Source organism: Littorina saxatilis, linkage group LG2, assembly GCF_037325665.1.
Source record: "Littorina saxatilis isolate snail1 linkage group LG2, US_GU_Lsax_2.0, whole genome shotgun sequence".
NCBI classification, from domain to species: Eukaryota; Metazoa; Mollusca; class Gastropoda; order Littorinimorpha; family Littorinidae; genus Littorina; species Littorina saxatilis.
This window is the reverse complement of record NC_090246.1, coordinates 40,233,692-40,249,856: the sequence shown is the minus strand read 5'-3', so window position 1 is coordinate 40,249,856 and position 16,165 is coordinate 40,233,692. Positions and strand designations below refer to the sequence as shown.

Genomic DNA, 16,165 nt, shown 5'->3' with positions numbered 1-16,165 from the left:
AACCTTCGTGGTTGAAAACGACGTAAAACACCAAATAAAGAAAGAAAAGAAAGTTCATAACCTCTGTAAATTTAACCTCATTTAAAAACTTCCTACCGTATAAGACCTGATTTTATCAGATGTTTTGAGGTCTAAAAAGGATGGTTCCACAGTACTGGTGTTCAGACTGCTTGTGTTCCTACACAATGGACAAGAATGTACACTGGGTCCAATTTTGAAGAAGAGAACATTTTTTGTGAGATCTTTACCAACGCAAATTTACAAAGCAAATCTAATTGATATGACAAACATCGCCTATGTGAAGGTCTCACGGAACTTCCAAAAGTCCTCCTGGTCTTGAAACTAGTGGGGTCCTGGGACCCTACAGATAGAGTGTCAATGGGGAGCCCTCAACTTGTATAATTCAAAGAAACAAACGCATTTGATTTTGTTTATTTGGGTTTCATGTTATCTTCTTCTTGTCGTTCGCTGTTAGATCGTCAGTCCGGACTGCAGGGCGAAACGTGCTGTCCTCTCCAAGTCCTCTTTGGGGGCCGTCTGCCTGGCGGGACTTCACAAGGCGAGCACCATCGCGTGCATTTCGGACTGTCGACATTTCATTTTGCGTTTTTGCGTGGATCTGTGGTTGGTTAAGGTGCGCCTGTTGGCCCAGATCCTCCGACTTCAGTCTTTAGGTTTCTTTCGGGCTTACCCCGCCTTTAGTTCCTGGCTCAAAAACCTAACCCTGGGAACACATGGGGGATTTCTTACCGGGGGTCCCACCCCGGGGCTAGAGCTTTTAATGCGGCTCTTACCCGCATGGTGTAACCGTCATCGGACACGTAGGGCATTTATAGGGTAGTCAGTGCCATCTGCCAACCCACCCCGTCCTGGTAGAGACACCGCTAGTTGGTCCGGGACTGCTTATTCTATATTCGCAGCTGGCCCCCATATCTGGGGGCCGTTCCCCTATCCGCCACCTGGGGACCCGCCGGGTTGAGGATAGTCGCCCCCCTACTGAATTGGAAGTAGTCTGTTCCCGGAACTGTTATAATTATGCAGTATTCCAAATGAAATACAAATACAGTGTAGTGTATTCAAGCCTAGTCAATATTGGTTATGGTGCTGGCGATATAATCATAAGTTCAAAGGATAATATTAATTCCAGGCAGCTGCTTTTCAGAGGGAACGGCTCCACATGAATTTTCCTGTTACCAAATTCTAGTGTTTACTATACTTTCTTGGAAGGAAACTAGTGATGTGCATGTTGTCAGGGAACATTTTAAACATGGTTTGAATTAAAACAATTTTTGTTGATATGAATGCTTTCCAGGCATGAATATCTGAGTATGGTCCTTGTGTGTGACAAGATTATATAATAGTTATGAAATCAAAATAAATAAGAGCCAGGGTGTTGAGATCAAAAGAGAACAGGGGGAAACCATCAAAAGTAAAATAAAATAAAAACCCGAACAAATTAAAAACAAAATTGGGACTTTTATAAATAGAAAAACTTTACAGCTATTTTTGCATCCGAAATCAATTTTTACCTGAAACTTTTGTTTTTCCTTTGGTGTGAGAGTTTCTTTTGATTAACTTGAAAAAATCAAATGTTTTACTTTAAATTGTGAGATTCATTAGTTCTACTTTGTTTGAAATTTTACCTTTTTTTTCTTTATTTTGAGTGAGCTTTGAACTGTAGGTTTCATTGGTTTTATTTGCTGTGATGAAAAACATCTCTTGTTCTTTACTCGGACTATTCAGCTGTTGTGTGCGTTTCTCGGAATGAATCTTCTTTTCTCAATGAAGGGGTTTACACTTGGATTCTAATGTTTGTATCTGACATGTATGAGATAAGGTGTGTTTTCCCTAAGAAATCATAAGTTCTGTTTGTCCAGTGATTCGTGTGCTGTTTTAGTCTTTTACACAGAATGATTTATTGTTCCAGTGGATTCAAAATAAAAGATGTGTGACACTTTATGTTGTAAAGCTGTCTGTATCTTGTGTGTGGGAGGTACACACAGGTCACCCCTAACTCTTTCCTTTGCTTTTCTTCCTTTGACCGCACACACAGACATAGACGTACACAGACAAACGCACACACACGCGCGCACGCTCGCACACACACACACACACACACGCGCGTGCGCCACACACACAAACAAACATCAATGCACGCATACATGCACACGCCACACACGCGTAGTTTCAAAAATCTGCACATGCACGCAATGAAAGCAGCACCACCAAAACTACAGCCAGTGGGACAGCTGGAGCCTCATGAACAGATCTGATATGGCCATTGTCTTTAGAATAAGAACAGGCCACAACGAAATGAAAGCTCAAATGTTCAACAAGTTGAAGTTGGCTGTTTGGTTGTTATTTTGTTAACGCCTCTTCAGCCAATATGGCTATGCGAGACCGATGCCATTTTGTTTCCTTTCTCAGTTCACATCGCAGTCTCTGCACAAATTGAACAGAATTTGTGATGTAGAATTTGCCAACATCTACACAGCTTTTTGTGCCAAAGAAGTTTTGGACACAACGACGATACGATAGAAACTCTGTTGAACCATATAATTATGTATACCAAATTCACTTCTTGAAAACACTTTTTGACACAAGCCACCAACTAATATCAGCCGCATCGTGTACTATTGGCCAGCTATGTTTGGGTGCCAAAGGAAAATACACTTTCAGACAGAAAGACCACAGGTGAGTTATGAACATGGTTCTGGCGAATACGCCGTTTGAGGCCCTAAAAACCGACAACGGTCATTCAAGGACCAGATGTCCGTCTTCTTGACGAGACACCTGCCAATATCAACACCCTTGGTAAAGACATTCCAAACGTCCAGGGCTCATCACAATCAACACTTTAAAAGAACGCTTCTCCCCAAAAGCTACGTACGTGCGCATGCCGAATGACTGCGGAACACACTTGCTTCAAAATTGCCCACTGCATGACGAACTCCGCCTGATAACGTGGCCATAGCCTGTGCCTCTATGGGCGAAACTCCGGTGTCCGACATAAGCTCGAACGACAAAAGCTCGAACGACAAAATCTCGAACAACAAATGCTCGAATGGACAAATGCTCGACGCGACAAAAGCTCGACGCGACATATGCTCGAACGACAAATGCTCGAATGGACAAATGCTCGACGCGACAAATGCTCGACGCGACATATGCTCGAACGACAAATGCTCGAATGGACAAACGCTCGACGCGACAAAAGCTCGACGCGACATTATGCTCGAACGACAAAAGCTCGAATGGACTAATGCTCGACGCGACAGACGCGACATAATATTATGCTCGAACGACAGAAGCTCGACCGGACTGTAGAATGATGCCGTCAAAACTACTTTGATAACGTCATATCTGAAACTGTCACGGTGATGTTGTTCTAGTTTCGAGCGACAAATTGACTAAATTTGTTTGATATCACGTTGTTGTTGTTGTTGTTGTTGTTGTTGTTGTTGTTGTTGTTGTTGTTGTTGTTGTTGTTGTTGTTGTAAGCACGCTGCTGGATTTCGAGCGACAAATTGACTAAATTTGTTTGATATCTCGTTGTTGGTTTAAACAAGTTTAACTTTATTTCTGAATTAATACTCACAGCAAGGGGCCGGCACGGTTGGCCTAGTGCTAAGGCGTCCACCCCGTGATCGGAAGGTCGTGCATGGGTTCGAATCGAACCCCGGCCGGGTCATACCTAAGACTTTAAAATTGGCAATCTAGTGGCTGCTCCGCCTGGCGTCTGGCATTATGGGGTTAGTGCTAGGACTGGTTGGTCCGGTGTCAGAATAATGTGACTGGGTGAGACATGAAGCCTGTGCTGCGACTTCTGTCTTGTGTGTGGCGCACGTTATATGTCAAAGCAGCACCGCCCTGATATGGTCCTTCGTGGTCGGCTGGGCGTTAAAGGAAAAGTCCAAGGTTTAGGGTCACTTTTGATATGTTGACCCTCTTAATTCATCAACCACAAATGCGTGTGTAAAAATGAACACAGAGATCCAAAAAGTATACTTTGACTCGTTTTTTGTTGTTCTGAATCGTTCCATCGCGCGCGCAGTCTTGGCTCATGACCTTGTGCACATACGTGTGCTACGTCACGAGCCTTGAACAACAAACATGGCCGGCTCAAGCAGTGAGGAAGACAAGTGGAATACGGACCGGTTTTCAGCCAGCCTGAGGTTTTAGCGTGCCCGTTTGAGCCTCTTCGTCGTCAAAATGCTGGCGAGGCCACAAGGAACTGCTTGAAACAGAGCCAGCATAAGCGGCAATACGAAATGGTATGTGATTCTCTTTGTTGTGATGTTGACACACTAGTCCGTAGTCGCTACCTCTTGCATGCTAGATCGAAGTCAGGTGTGTTTTTCACAGATCAGTTGATGTGCTTCCACAGATCTGTAAGCATGTAAAGATTATGGATTTATGCTATTATTTCAGGCATCTGGTGTTGTTTATTTTCCTATCTTTAATCAAGGATTAACCAGTTTAGAATAAATGCTTCCACAGTGATGTTCACACGCGACTATCCTTATTTTCTCTTGGAATTCTGAGTAATTCTTCAGTCACACAACGAAACATGTAGACAGCAAGTTAACATTGCGCAAAGCCTGTTTCTTGCGGACAAAACTGCAATTATCCTGGTATTTTTATTTGCGACAGTAAGACACTACATGACATCGACACCACTAAACAGTGAAACTTTTTTGAAATGGCGGTGGGCTGCTTTCATGTGCTAATACTAATAGTGATCCTGACATTTTTCTTGCGAAACGGTCAAAGGGAAGTAATACATGAATTTAGTTTTTTAAACGAGCACACGTGATTTCCGATCTCAAACTAGATCTGAAATCATAAGATTTTCTGAGCAGTGGAGAAACGCTGATGGCGTGATATCGCAAGCCGTTTTGGAAGCAAATAAGCACTGTCAGACATATTATGCTGAAACACGATTACAGCAGTTCAAACTTTTTGATCATTGATTTTTAGGAGTACGCAATATCGGACAGTCACACTACAAAAAGACAATGCGTTAGTGCATAGATCGGTATTCTCAAACGTCACGAACAGACAGTACGTTGCTACTATATATTTTACTGTATTAACAAAACCCCACAGTCCCATTAAAAATGTGTGGTGTGTGCCGAAAAGCAACCATATGAGATTCAGTCAGTGGGACCCTGAATCTACCTGGGGTTAAATCGGGTTATTGACTCTCAATGAGAGTCTCATTGCATGAATTTTTAAACTGAATATATGTACTACTGTTCGTGTTGTTTTTGTGATCCACTGCAATTTCTGTGTAGATCTATACCTTAGAATCTCAAGGTAATTTTTGAACGGGGCATACAGATGATACATTTTGCCATGATCACAGAGTGATACGTGTATTTTGTTTTATATCAGGTGTCAGTGCAGAAACTCCAAGAGGGAACGAAATTCAAATATCTGGAAAACCTGGATGAGGAGATAGACAGCCTAACAGCACATCCTCCTATGTTTGCTCGGACATCTACTACCTTCAAACTGCATACTATGCGTACACACAGGAATATGGACGACTCAACATTGATCAAAATGGGTAAGTAACACAACACAAACAGATGATTTCCATTATGATAGATTTATTTATCTGAAAGTAAAATTGACAACAGTGTACAATTTGTTTTCAAATACGAAAATATCAAGTTGGGTTAAAAAAAAAATAAAAACACCATCATATATCATTAAAACTATTCTTTATTTCTAAACACATACATATCAGCATAGTTTATTCATGTAAACATCCTCATTTCGGTTCCCAGTCTATCTGAAATCAAGGTAAGATATGCCAGAAAAAATAGCGATCACACAGTGCTTCAGCATGAATTTGAAAACCTGCTCTACGTCACATAGACACAGCGTGTCTTATGATTCTATCCACTCTCTCCAAACAAACACGTACACGTTTTCTCTGGTACGAATGTCTTTAAAGCTCAAACTAAGCTGCTGTTTTATTCTGTCTTGCTTTGCAGGAAATACAGGCACGTCGCTTACCCATAACAGGCAGCTGGTGCGCTAGCGAGTGGGGTTTCTCGGCAGAAGCATCAGAGTACCATTACCAACCTGTGCAGTCAAAACAATCAGAAATACTTTCACAAACGGATGAAGAGTGGGGTTCAAACTCCCTGAGCTACAGAAGGCTGAAATATACTTTTAAAAATCGTGTGACTGTGTTGAACTAGTATCTTTGGTTGAACAGATTCCTGCATGGTTTGAAGATGATACTGGGTTGTCACGTGGTCCGGTACATGGTTCACATGCTGCAACATTTTGTTCCAGACTTTTTCCACTGTTGGTGTACTCCAGCATCAGGTAGTCAGTCCATGAGCTGGTCAGCATAGCCTTTGTCCAGTATTGTCCGTTTGCCTGTTGCCTGAAACATGGTTTTTTTGAAGTAACTAACGATCTATGCACACATTTTAACATGTGAATATAAAGAACAGAAAAAGTTTGTCAAAAGTATACATAGTTTAATTTGCATTTACTTAAAGGCCAGACTTTCTTCTCGATCATTATTTCTTCATAAAGATTCTGGAAATTAACAAACTGTTTCCCCCTATTAAGGCCTCCGAACTTTTTTTTTAAATGCAGGTCGGTTTGTTGTCATCTGTGCATTACTACCTCTTGCCACCCGTGCGGTCATTGCCACCAGGTATCTCAACAATCAAACCGTCTATGCAGGCTTAAAGGCACGTCCTTTTTCAAAACAGGATTGCTCACTACACAGATCTGCGAAGACTTTTACATAGAAATAAAAATCTCTTGACTTGAACATATACCAGGAATCAACATCCTGACTGGTTTTTGGAGCTGGATTTTTTAGGGAATGTTTTACACGTGTGGCGTTTAAGAAATTAATTCATAAAATTCTACATTCGCAAAGAGAGTACCCATACAGAGTGTTCAGTTCTGGTATTTTTCAAAACGGAAGGATGGCCATATCCCATGTAAAAGCCTGGTAAGATTTGAGATTTTGAACCCAATCGTTTACACGGGAAGGGCTGTCCATTTAAGAGGACGCATCCATGCCTGGATGAGAAATACACTGATAACACAGAAAAAGCACGAGTTTAACCTGCATATTCACAAAACTGGTTCAGAGGCCCGGTAAAGGGAACACATGTTAGTTATTTTAAGAGAACATCACGAAGACCTAATTGTTAAATTAAAGCCTTTCTGCACGAATGTACATCTTCTATGAATTATATTCTAAAACGCCACATGTGTAATTCATTCCACACACAAAATCCAGCTCCAAGAAGCAGTGAGGCTGTTGATTATTGGTATGTGTTCAAGTCGACAGATGATTTTTCCTGTGTAAACTGAGCCTTGGCAGATCTGATATAGTGAGCAAAGACCTGCATTTTTTTTAAACGTGTTCAGAGGCCTTGAAATGATTAAACATTTTGTTTATTTCAAGTAGTCTTTATGAAGAAAAAATTAACAATAAGGAAGGCAAATGGGTTGAAATGCAAATTAGATTCGTCTTCTTCACGTGTTACATTATGCGTACGTAGATCGCAAGATATTTTCGAAATAATTCATAGGTAAGCAATCTGCAAACGGACAAAAATTCACAATATTTATGAAGCCAATAAATTTGACTCAAGAACAAAGCTTATGTGTTTGAGGTGATGTGCATGGGTATGAATGTTGAATGAGTCCGTCAAAGATACCCTCCATGTCGCCTTACAGTGGAACCTACCATTACAATTATACCACCTTAAATTACCTTGCTCTTTCAAATGTACTGCTTAAACTTCTTGAACATGCAACTCTTGCTGTCTACCATAAAGACTATCAGGTCAACAACATACTCGTGAATGTTTTGTTTTGGTCTATAATTAAACATTTCAGAAAATACCCTTTTTTATATTTTTTATTCGGAAGCATACTAACTTTATTTGAAACTACTTCGACAGATATAGTTTTGCAGGTTGACGGGAGGTGAGTTACGAAAGAAATTCAGTCCATATGTCGCTCAGCACAGAAAGCATAAACGATTAACATGAGTAGAAATGAACTTGTACTTGTTTTCATAATGTATTATTTGGATGGTATCTGTCAAAGACACTTTCTCGTTTTTTGCAAAGCTAGAATAAGGCACTAATTTTCAAAACAAAACAAAAATCTTACGATGAATGGCACGTTGGTTTTCTCCTGTGGTGATTCTGGACGGTAGGAACAGGACTGGTCAACAGTTGCGTTGTGATCACGGAGAACCGGGAAATCTGGAATGGTCACGGTGTCAATGTCTAGTGGCCTGTTCTGACCAGTGGCCGTGAGTGATGATGAAAGGTCTGGAAGTAAAAGAAGAGAGAAAATGAGTGTGAGTATAGATCAATTCGAAAGTATGCTTCTGATCTATACAGTACACTGAACATTTAGACACCCTCTGGAAGTCGTCTGGATGTGCATCCATGTTGTAGCAATTAGACTGGTTTTGCGTCTCTCAGTCAATGCAGAAAGATTAATTCCCTGCACAATTCGTAATCTTCTTGTCTCTAGCATGCAGGTGTCTGTTTACCTTACCGGTTGCACATCCACCAAAAGTTTAGATCTGGTAAAAATAGCATTAAACCATGATTCCAGCAAACGCTGCCAATTTCATGAATTGATATCAGGGGATAGTTTGCGACTGAATAGAATAGATAACGTGACACACGCATTGTCTTACGTGTCCACAACCCTGACTACTTTTTACTCTTACTCTTAGCTCAGCTCAGACCGTTCTGTAACTCTGTAGATCTAGCCTGTGGCGCATCTGTACTCCAGCGAATATCAGCCGGACCCAGACACACTGTTCTGCACCAATTCGTATTCGCTGCGCAGCAAAACAATGTTTACGTGTATGCATGAAAATAAAAGCATGTACTCTGACCTTCAACGCATTCCTTCTTGTGAGATAATCCGCTGTTCGTATGTCGCCTCGGAGTTTCGATGGCTCGTCGACTGTACCAGACTCGCGTAAGACACTGCCAGTGGTCAAAACATTTGTTTCAGGGATGAAACGCCAACTTTTGTGCTGCAGAAAAATGGCGAAATCTGTGTCCAGAGAGTGCCCGACACTTTGAAATCTGCACGCTTGTGCTGCACACATCTCTTCCATTTCCACAAGAGACTCAGAGTTTTATGAGGAAAAGTGTGCTATGAAATGCCTGGGGACATTGACGAGTTGTTGCAGTTTGCGGCTGCTCTCCACCGAGGCATTCTTTTCGGGCATACAGTGGTGACTTTTCTGTGTGAAAATCAAGCTGGTACTAGTGGTAGAATCAACACAATAACTTGTGACGTCACAGTGCACCGACGTCACAGTGCACCGAAAACCACGTGACCACTACTTGACCCCAGGCGACTAGTCTTGGTTAGCCCTGCAACACTAAATCTTCAACTACAACAACAACAATTTTTTTTCAAATTTTAAAATATTTTTCCGGAGATGTTTGTAACATTTGACATTCGATTTTCAAGTTTTGGGGGATATTTAAAAACCTTGGACTTTTCCTTTAAGCAAACAAACAAACTCACAGCAAGCAAACAAACAGTCGTCCATCTGACCGTGCCGCTTATCTGAACCTTTCCTGATAAACAGTCAATCCCGCGCCAAATCAAAATAATAACATTGACAAATCTAAACCCCGACACGATCTTCCCCCTTCTTTTTTCTCTTCGTTCTTTTTTTTCTTCTATTCTCTCTTCTACTCTCTCTCTCTCTCTCTCTCTCTCTCTCTCTCTCTCTCTCTCTCTCTCTCTCTCTCTCTCTCTCTCTCTCTCTCTCTCTCGACTCTCTCTCTCTCTCTTGCAGACAGATTTTAAAATAGCACAAAATAAACAGACAGGCTAAATAACACTGAGAAGGACACGCACAGACACGTTCGATCTTTTGTCGCGTCGAGCATTTGTCCGGTCAAGCTTCTGTTGTTCGAGCTTATGTCGCGTCGAGCTTTTGTCGCGTCGAGCATTTGTCCATTCGAGCATTTGTCGTTCGAGCATATATGTCGCGTCGAGCTTTTGTCGCGTCGAGCATTTGTCCATTCGAGCATTTGTCGTTCGAGATTTTGTCGTTCGAGCTTTTGTCGTTCGAGCTTATGTCATGTACCCGAGAAACTCTACCACATCCTGATAAGTCCGCAAACCACTGCTTCATTCTTGCGGGCGACAGCTATCCCCATGCAGAGAACAAAGATAAATAACTTGGCAAAAAACATGTTGCCCCCTTCCAAGTTCATCGTAACGAATCCAAAGTGGGGAATCTTCACACTTCTACATGTACGTGTTCGTGATGTAGCTGTGCATGCCATGCCCAATGTTGAGCCGACAGAGGGCAGTAACTTTTCTTCCGCCGTTTGATTTCCTGGACACAAAGTTAACATTTTGTGTCTGTTCCAGTCAATCATTCGCTTTTTTTTTCTCTCCAGAAACCAGATTGCTTGCAATCCAGGGGATTATGAGGTTGGTTGTTAATAGCCAAATTGGTAAACTGATTCTTGATTTTTGTATTTTTTCTTCTTTTTTATGTAGTTTTTGTAAATAACTTAGGCCAAGCAACACAATGTGTCAATCACGACCGTTACAATAATTATATGATCATGGCTCGTGCGAATATGCCATCCGATGCCCTAAACACCGAGATTGGTCATTCAAGGGTCATATAGCTCCGTCTTACTAAAGTCAACACACTTGGTGAAAATATTCTCAAAGTCCACGGCTCATCACAGTCAACATAACTAGAAGAAGTTTCGCCCCTCAATAGATACGTGTGTATGAAGGCACCGAGACGGCATGGGACCGTCACTTCCCTTCAGGAATATTTTACTGTTACAAACACAAAACTGTCAAATCCTAGTGTATTCCAGTCAAGCATCTGTTGTTTTTGGGAGGTATTTGTCAGTATTCTGATTTGTTTGTTTGTTTGCTTAACGCCCAGCCGACCACGAAGGGCCATATCAGGGCGGTGCTGCTTTGACATTTAACGTGCGCCACACACAAGACAGAAGTCGCAGCACAGGCTTCATGTCTCACCCAGTCACATTATTCTGACACAGTCCTAGCACTAACCCCATAATGCCAGACGCCAGGCGGAGCATCCACTAGATTGCCAATTTTAAAGTCTTATGTATGACCCGGCCGGGGTTCGAACCCACGACCTCCCGATCACGGGCGGACGCCTTACCACTAGGCCAACCGTGCCGGTATCAGTATTCTGATGAGGCAATTGAAGCTATATTATCATAAAAAGCCAAACGGTGTAAACTTATCCTTGATTTGTTCCCTCTTTTTTTCTTCGCTGTAGCAACACAAACTTTCAATGAAGGTACATCCTATCTGCTTTGTTTGCCTAAGAACAAACCAAGCTCCAATAGTCAAACAGGGGTGCGTTGCCTGAACAGATTGTCCATTTTGAAGCTAGGCTACCTAACCTCTACGTCCCGGCGTCCTATACGTACGAGAAGCCGAAAAAAACCGTACTGGACATTTTTGAAGGGTGTCCCGCGGTGCATCTAACCTGAAAAGAGCGGTTCCCGGGACGCATCAAATTTACTTTAGCATACGTACAGCTGGTATCGATTTTCAGACTGTAATCAAGGCTGAAGACTTCCTGACCCCATTACTTCACGAACATCAAGGCTGAAAACTTCCTGGCCCCATTACTTAACGAAAATCAAAGCTGAAGACTTCCTGACCCCATTACTTAACGAAAATCAAGGCTGAAGAATTTCTGACTCCATTACTTAACGAAAATCAAGGCTGAAGACTTACTGACCCCATTACTTCAAGCACATCAAGGCTGAAGAATTTCTGACTCCATTACTTAACGAAAATCAAGGCTGAAGACTTACTGACCCCATTACTTAACGAAAATCAAAGCTGAAGACTTCCTGACCCCATTACTTAACGAAAATCAAGGCTGAAGACTTACTGACCCCATTACTTCAAGCACATCAAGGCTGAAGACTTTCTGACTCCATTACTTCACGAAAATCAAGGCTGAAGACGTACTGACCCCATTCATTTACAAGGGTCGAGACTGAAGATCTCCTGAACGCATTACTTCACGAACATCAGGACCGAAGACTTTCTGACCCCATTACTTTACGAACATCAAGACTAAAAACATCCTGACCCCATAGCTTCACGAACATCAAGGCCGAAGACTTTCTGACCCCATTATTTCACTAACTTCAAGGCTGAATACTTCCTGACCCCTATACATTCACGAAAATCTATCTAAAAACGTTCAGACCATTGTTACGTCACTAGCATCAAAGCAGAAGACTTTTTGATCCACGTTATTTTAAGAATGTCAAGACTGAAGACTCCTGGGCCTCTTTTACTTCTCGGATATATCAAATTAAGACTCAAGACTTCCTCACCCCCATTAGCCCGTTGTCCAATGAGAGCTATCGCATTTCAAGTATTTTGTTCGTGTACATCCCCCGGTAGACATACACTTTTTGTGTTTAAATGATGTCTTTTTAATCCTAGTTTATGAAAAATGAAAGACATCAAAGCTAACTTTGTTCTTGTTTGTGCTACATGCCTTTTTGTATACGGAGCACACACACACAAAAAAACAGAAACAAAACAAATAACGTACGAATTTCAAACAGTAACGAACACCTTTGAAGCAGAACGGAGCCAAGAGCAATATACAAGATTTATATCTCTATCCGCCCACTGTTCAGAAGTGAATACATGTATAACTTTTTCTTTGATATCTGTTTTCAAGTGCACAGAGCTTTGGAGAGATTCAATTACTGTTCTTGTCATTTTTCTTGCATGTTGTAAATAGAGATATCGCAGTTATTTGCATGGCGCGAATGTCGTGTAGCATGACGGTGTAAACATGTACTGCGATTCCGTGAAACATGTTTGCAAATAAAGGCAAATTTGAATGGCAATTTTTACGTTTTTGCAACGCATGAATGGTAATTCAAGCGTAGAATGATATAACATGATTAATTTTTTTCTCTTTGTCAACACTGGTAGAGTGGCTTAGCGGTTAAGGCATCGGCCCCGACATTTGAAGGTCTTGAGTTCGACTCTCTGCCCAGGGGTTTATTGTTTCTGCTCGATCCCTTAACAAGTATGCTCATCTCTGAGAGAGCAAACCGAATGTTACCACAGCAAAATTCAAGCGTTGACTGAAGCTCTCAAGGTCATACACGCCGTTTCTGGATCTGGATCTGGATCTTTTACGTTGCAGAAACCACTGTTGGTCATCTTCGCAACGGATGCGGGAGAGCGCATAATAATAATTTAAAATACAATAAAAGTCCTGACTTTGGTGGGACAAGTCATATATACAGGCCTGTCGCTTCAATGTCTTTTCCACTCTTAGTGACTTGTTAAAATAATAAAACTACTGAGCTCTGTAGGTGATCAGTGTTGGGGCAGCCCTGATGACGGCAGTCTCAGCGCTGAAAATGCTGCGCTGGCTGGCTGGGCTGGTCGGGCTGGAAGGTCTGCATCATATCACTCAGCTGATTCCACTCTGCGACTGTCCGTACGAAGAAGGAGTTCTTGTACTGGTCTGTCTTGCAGGTGGGGATGCGGAAGCCTCGTGTGTTGTTGACAGCTTGCCGCTCGATGATATTGCTGCTTTCATACCCCTGGAACCTTGTGGGGATGACTCTCCGTCGTCCGCTAACGGCGGGGGTGAGAAACTTGTCTGGAGGGAGTGCGGGGATCAGGCTCTCAGAGATCCTGTTGAGGAACTTGAGGTGTAACTGCCTGCGGCGTTCTTCCAGTGGGGGGAGGTTCAGGTTCTTCAGCATGCCGCTGTCGCAGCCCCGGCTTCTCGACTTGTAGTCTCGCGTGATAAAGCGGGCTGCTTGGCGCTGAACTCTCTCCAGCCTCTCGATGTCCCGCCGGAGGTAAGGGTCCCACACGGTAGCTCCATACTCCAGCGTGGATCGGACGAGTGTTATGTACGCCAGGCGCCTGCACTCCTGTGGGCAGTTCCGGAGATTCCGGCGTAGGAAGCCCACAGTTGATCCAGCTTTGCGGCAGATGTTGGAGATGTGGGAAGACCAATTTAGGTCGTCGGAGAGTAGTACTCCAAGGTAAGGATTGTGTTGGACCTGCTGGAGGATGACGTTATCCAGGCTGTTAGTTAGTTAGCTGTTGCTTTTCGGGTCCAGCGGACCATAACAGGCCAAATCAGGACCCCACAAGTTAATCATAGCACATTTTTAGATTAAAACAATTCTAATACATAAAATCCGTAAAGTCACCCGAAGGCAACAAAAAAGTCAAAGCAAGACCCTATTATGTCAAATAAATTAGGTAGTTTTAAAATTCAAATCTTAAAATAAAGACCAGACTCCTTTAAAAACCCAAAAAGAGCTGTAGAGCTGACCTCTGTAAAAATACTTTTCAAGCTCGAGGTGCCAAAATACTTTTCTCGTTGATCATACAGATCAGCACACTCGGTGATAAAATGACTCACAGTAAAACCAGTATCACATGCGTAGCACCATGAGTTATTAGAGCTGACCTCTGTAAAAAGTGGCACCATGGTGCCTCTTCTCTTTTAAGCAGATGAATATGTGTGAGATAAGTGTGACCAGTATGTAACCTGGCCAAAACACTTTCTTCTTTTCTATTTGAAGCCACTAAAGGAAGTGGCTTTAACAGGTCAGGAAGAGTTTTATACAATTTGTTTTCCGTGCAGGTAGACCAACGGTCTTGCCAGAGTTTTAAGCTGTAACAAAGGGTCTTCCGACGTAAGTCAGTAAAAGGAACAGACTGCTCAGGGAGACGAGGAACCGCCATCTCTAGAGCATCCTTTGCTGCCTTGTCAGCAACCTCGTTGCCGTGTATGCCCATATGACTGGGCGCCCACATAAAATTGATAATCTTGCCTTCAGAAATAAGTTTAGTGTGAAGGTCGTGAATGTCGACTAAAAAAGGATGAGTAAACTTTCTGGTGGATATCGCTTCAAGAGCTGAAAGCGAATCAGATACAATCAAAAAAGACTGATGTCTGGATTGATAAATTAATTTTAATGCCAAGATGATGGCCCTAAGTTCCGCCGAATACACCGACGAACCATTAGGGAGCCGGAGTTGAAGTGGTTGATGTAATTTCTTGTTAGAAACTGCTGCCGCAGCAGCTTAATCGTCTTTGAGAGAGCCGTCAGTAAAAATAAATTCATACTCTGTGTGTACTTTCAGCACTGCTCAAGAAACAGCTGCCTAAAGACAGAGTCCGAGGTTTCATTCTTCTTGAAAGAAGTTGGGGAAAAATTTACGGTTGAGTTTTCTAACTGCCAGGGTGGAGTGTTTGTTGTCAAAGGATCGTCACAAACAGAATCAATATCTATAACGGCCCTTTCACATTCAGAAAGCATACGTATGCCGAAAGTTGGTATTTCAGTAGGTTTGGCTAAAAATTTGTCCTTCAGAATGGGATTAATAACACATTCATGAGCAGGGTTTTCGGGGTTTGCCTTTAGCTTAAGGTAATAGTTCATGGAAAGCCGAAGTCTGCGGATCTCCAGAGGAGGTTCTCGCGACTCGGCATACAAACTATCCACTGGTGTTGTGCGAAAAGCACCCAAACAAATTCGCAGACCCTGATGGTGGATGGGATCTAAGGCCTTGAGGACATTTCTCTTTGCAGAACCATAAACAATACAACCGTAGTCTAGCTGTGGACGGACCGACACAGACGTAACAATGTTGCTCTGTCAGCCCCCCAATCCGTGTGACTTATAACTTTGAGAACGTTGAGACCCTTTTGACATTTGGTTCTTAAATATTTGATGTGGGGCAAAAAAGAAAGGTTGCTGTCAAAAATCAGGCCAAGAAATTTGACTTGTTTAGAAACTTTAATCTTATGGTTGTTTATAAAAAGAGAAGGCTTGTTTGTTTATTTGGTGTTTAACGTCGTTTTCAATCACGAAGGTTATATCGCGACGGAAAGAGAAGGCTGAAGAACTTGATGTTTTTTCCTGTGGAAATGAATACATTCTGTTTTAGCCAGGGAAAATGTGAACCCGTACTCTTGAACCCATTTTTGAATTTTGGAAATACACAGCTGAAGCTGCCGTTCAACCCCAGCTAGTGTTCTTCCCTTGGCAGAAATTTGAAAGTCATCAACAAAAAGAGATTTGTCGATGCCAGA

The 16,165-nt window shown here is 42.3% G+C and overlaps 1 long non-coding RNA gene across 1 annotated transcript; it reads left to right on the top strand.

Moving 5' to 3' along the window:
- The first annotated feature begins 4,034 nt into the window (after positions 1–4,034).
- Positions 4,035–6,095, top strand: LOC138958989 (uncharacterized). The gene is made up of 3 exons (XR_011453564.1): positions 4,035–4,274; positions 5,398–5,572; positions 6,006–6,095. It is a non-coding gene; the product is annotated as an uncharacterized lncRNA (long non-coding RNA).
- Positions 6,096–16,165: the final 10,070 nt, after the last annotated feature.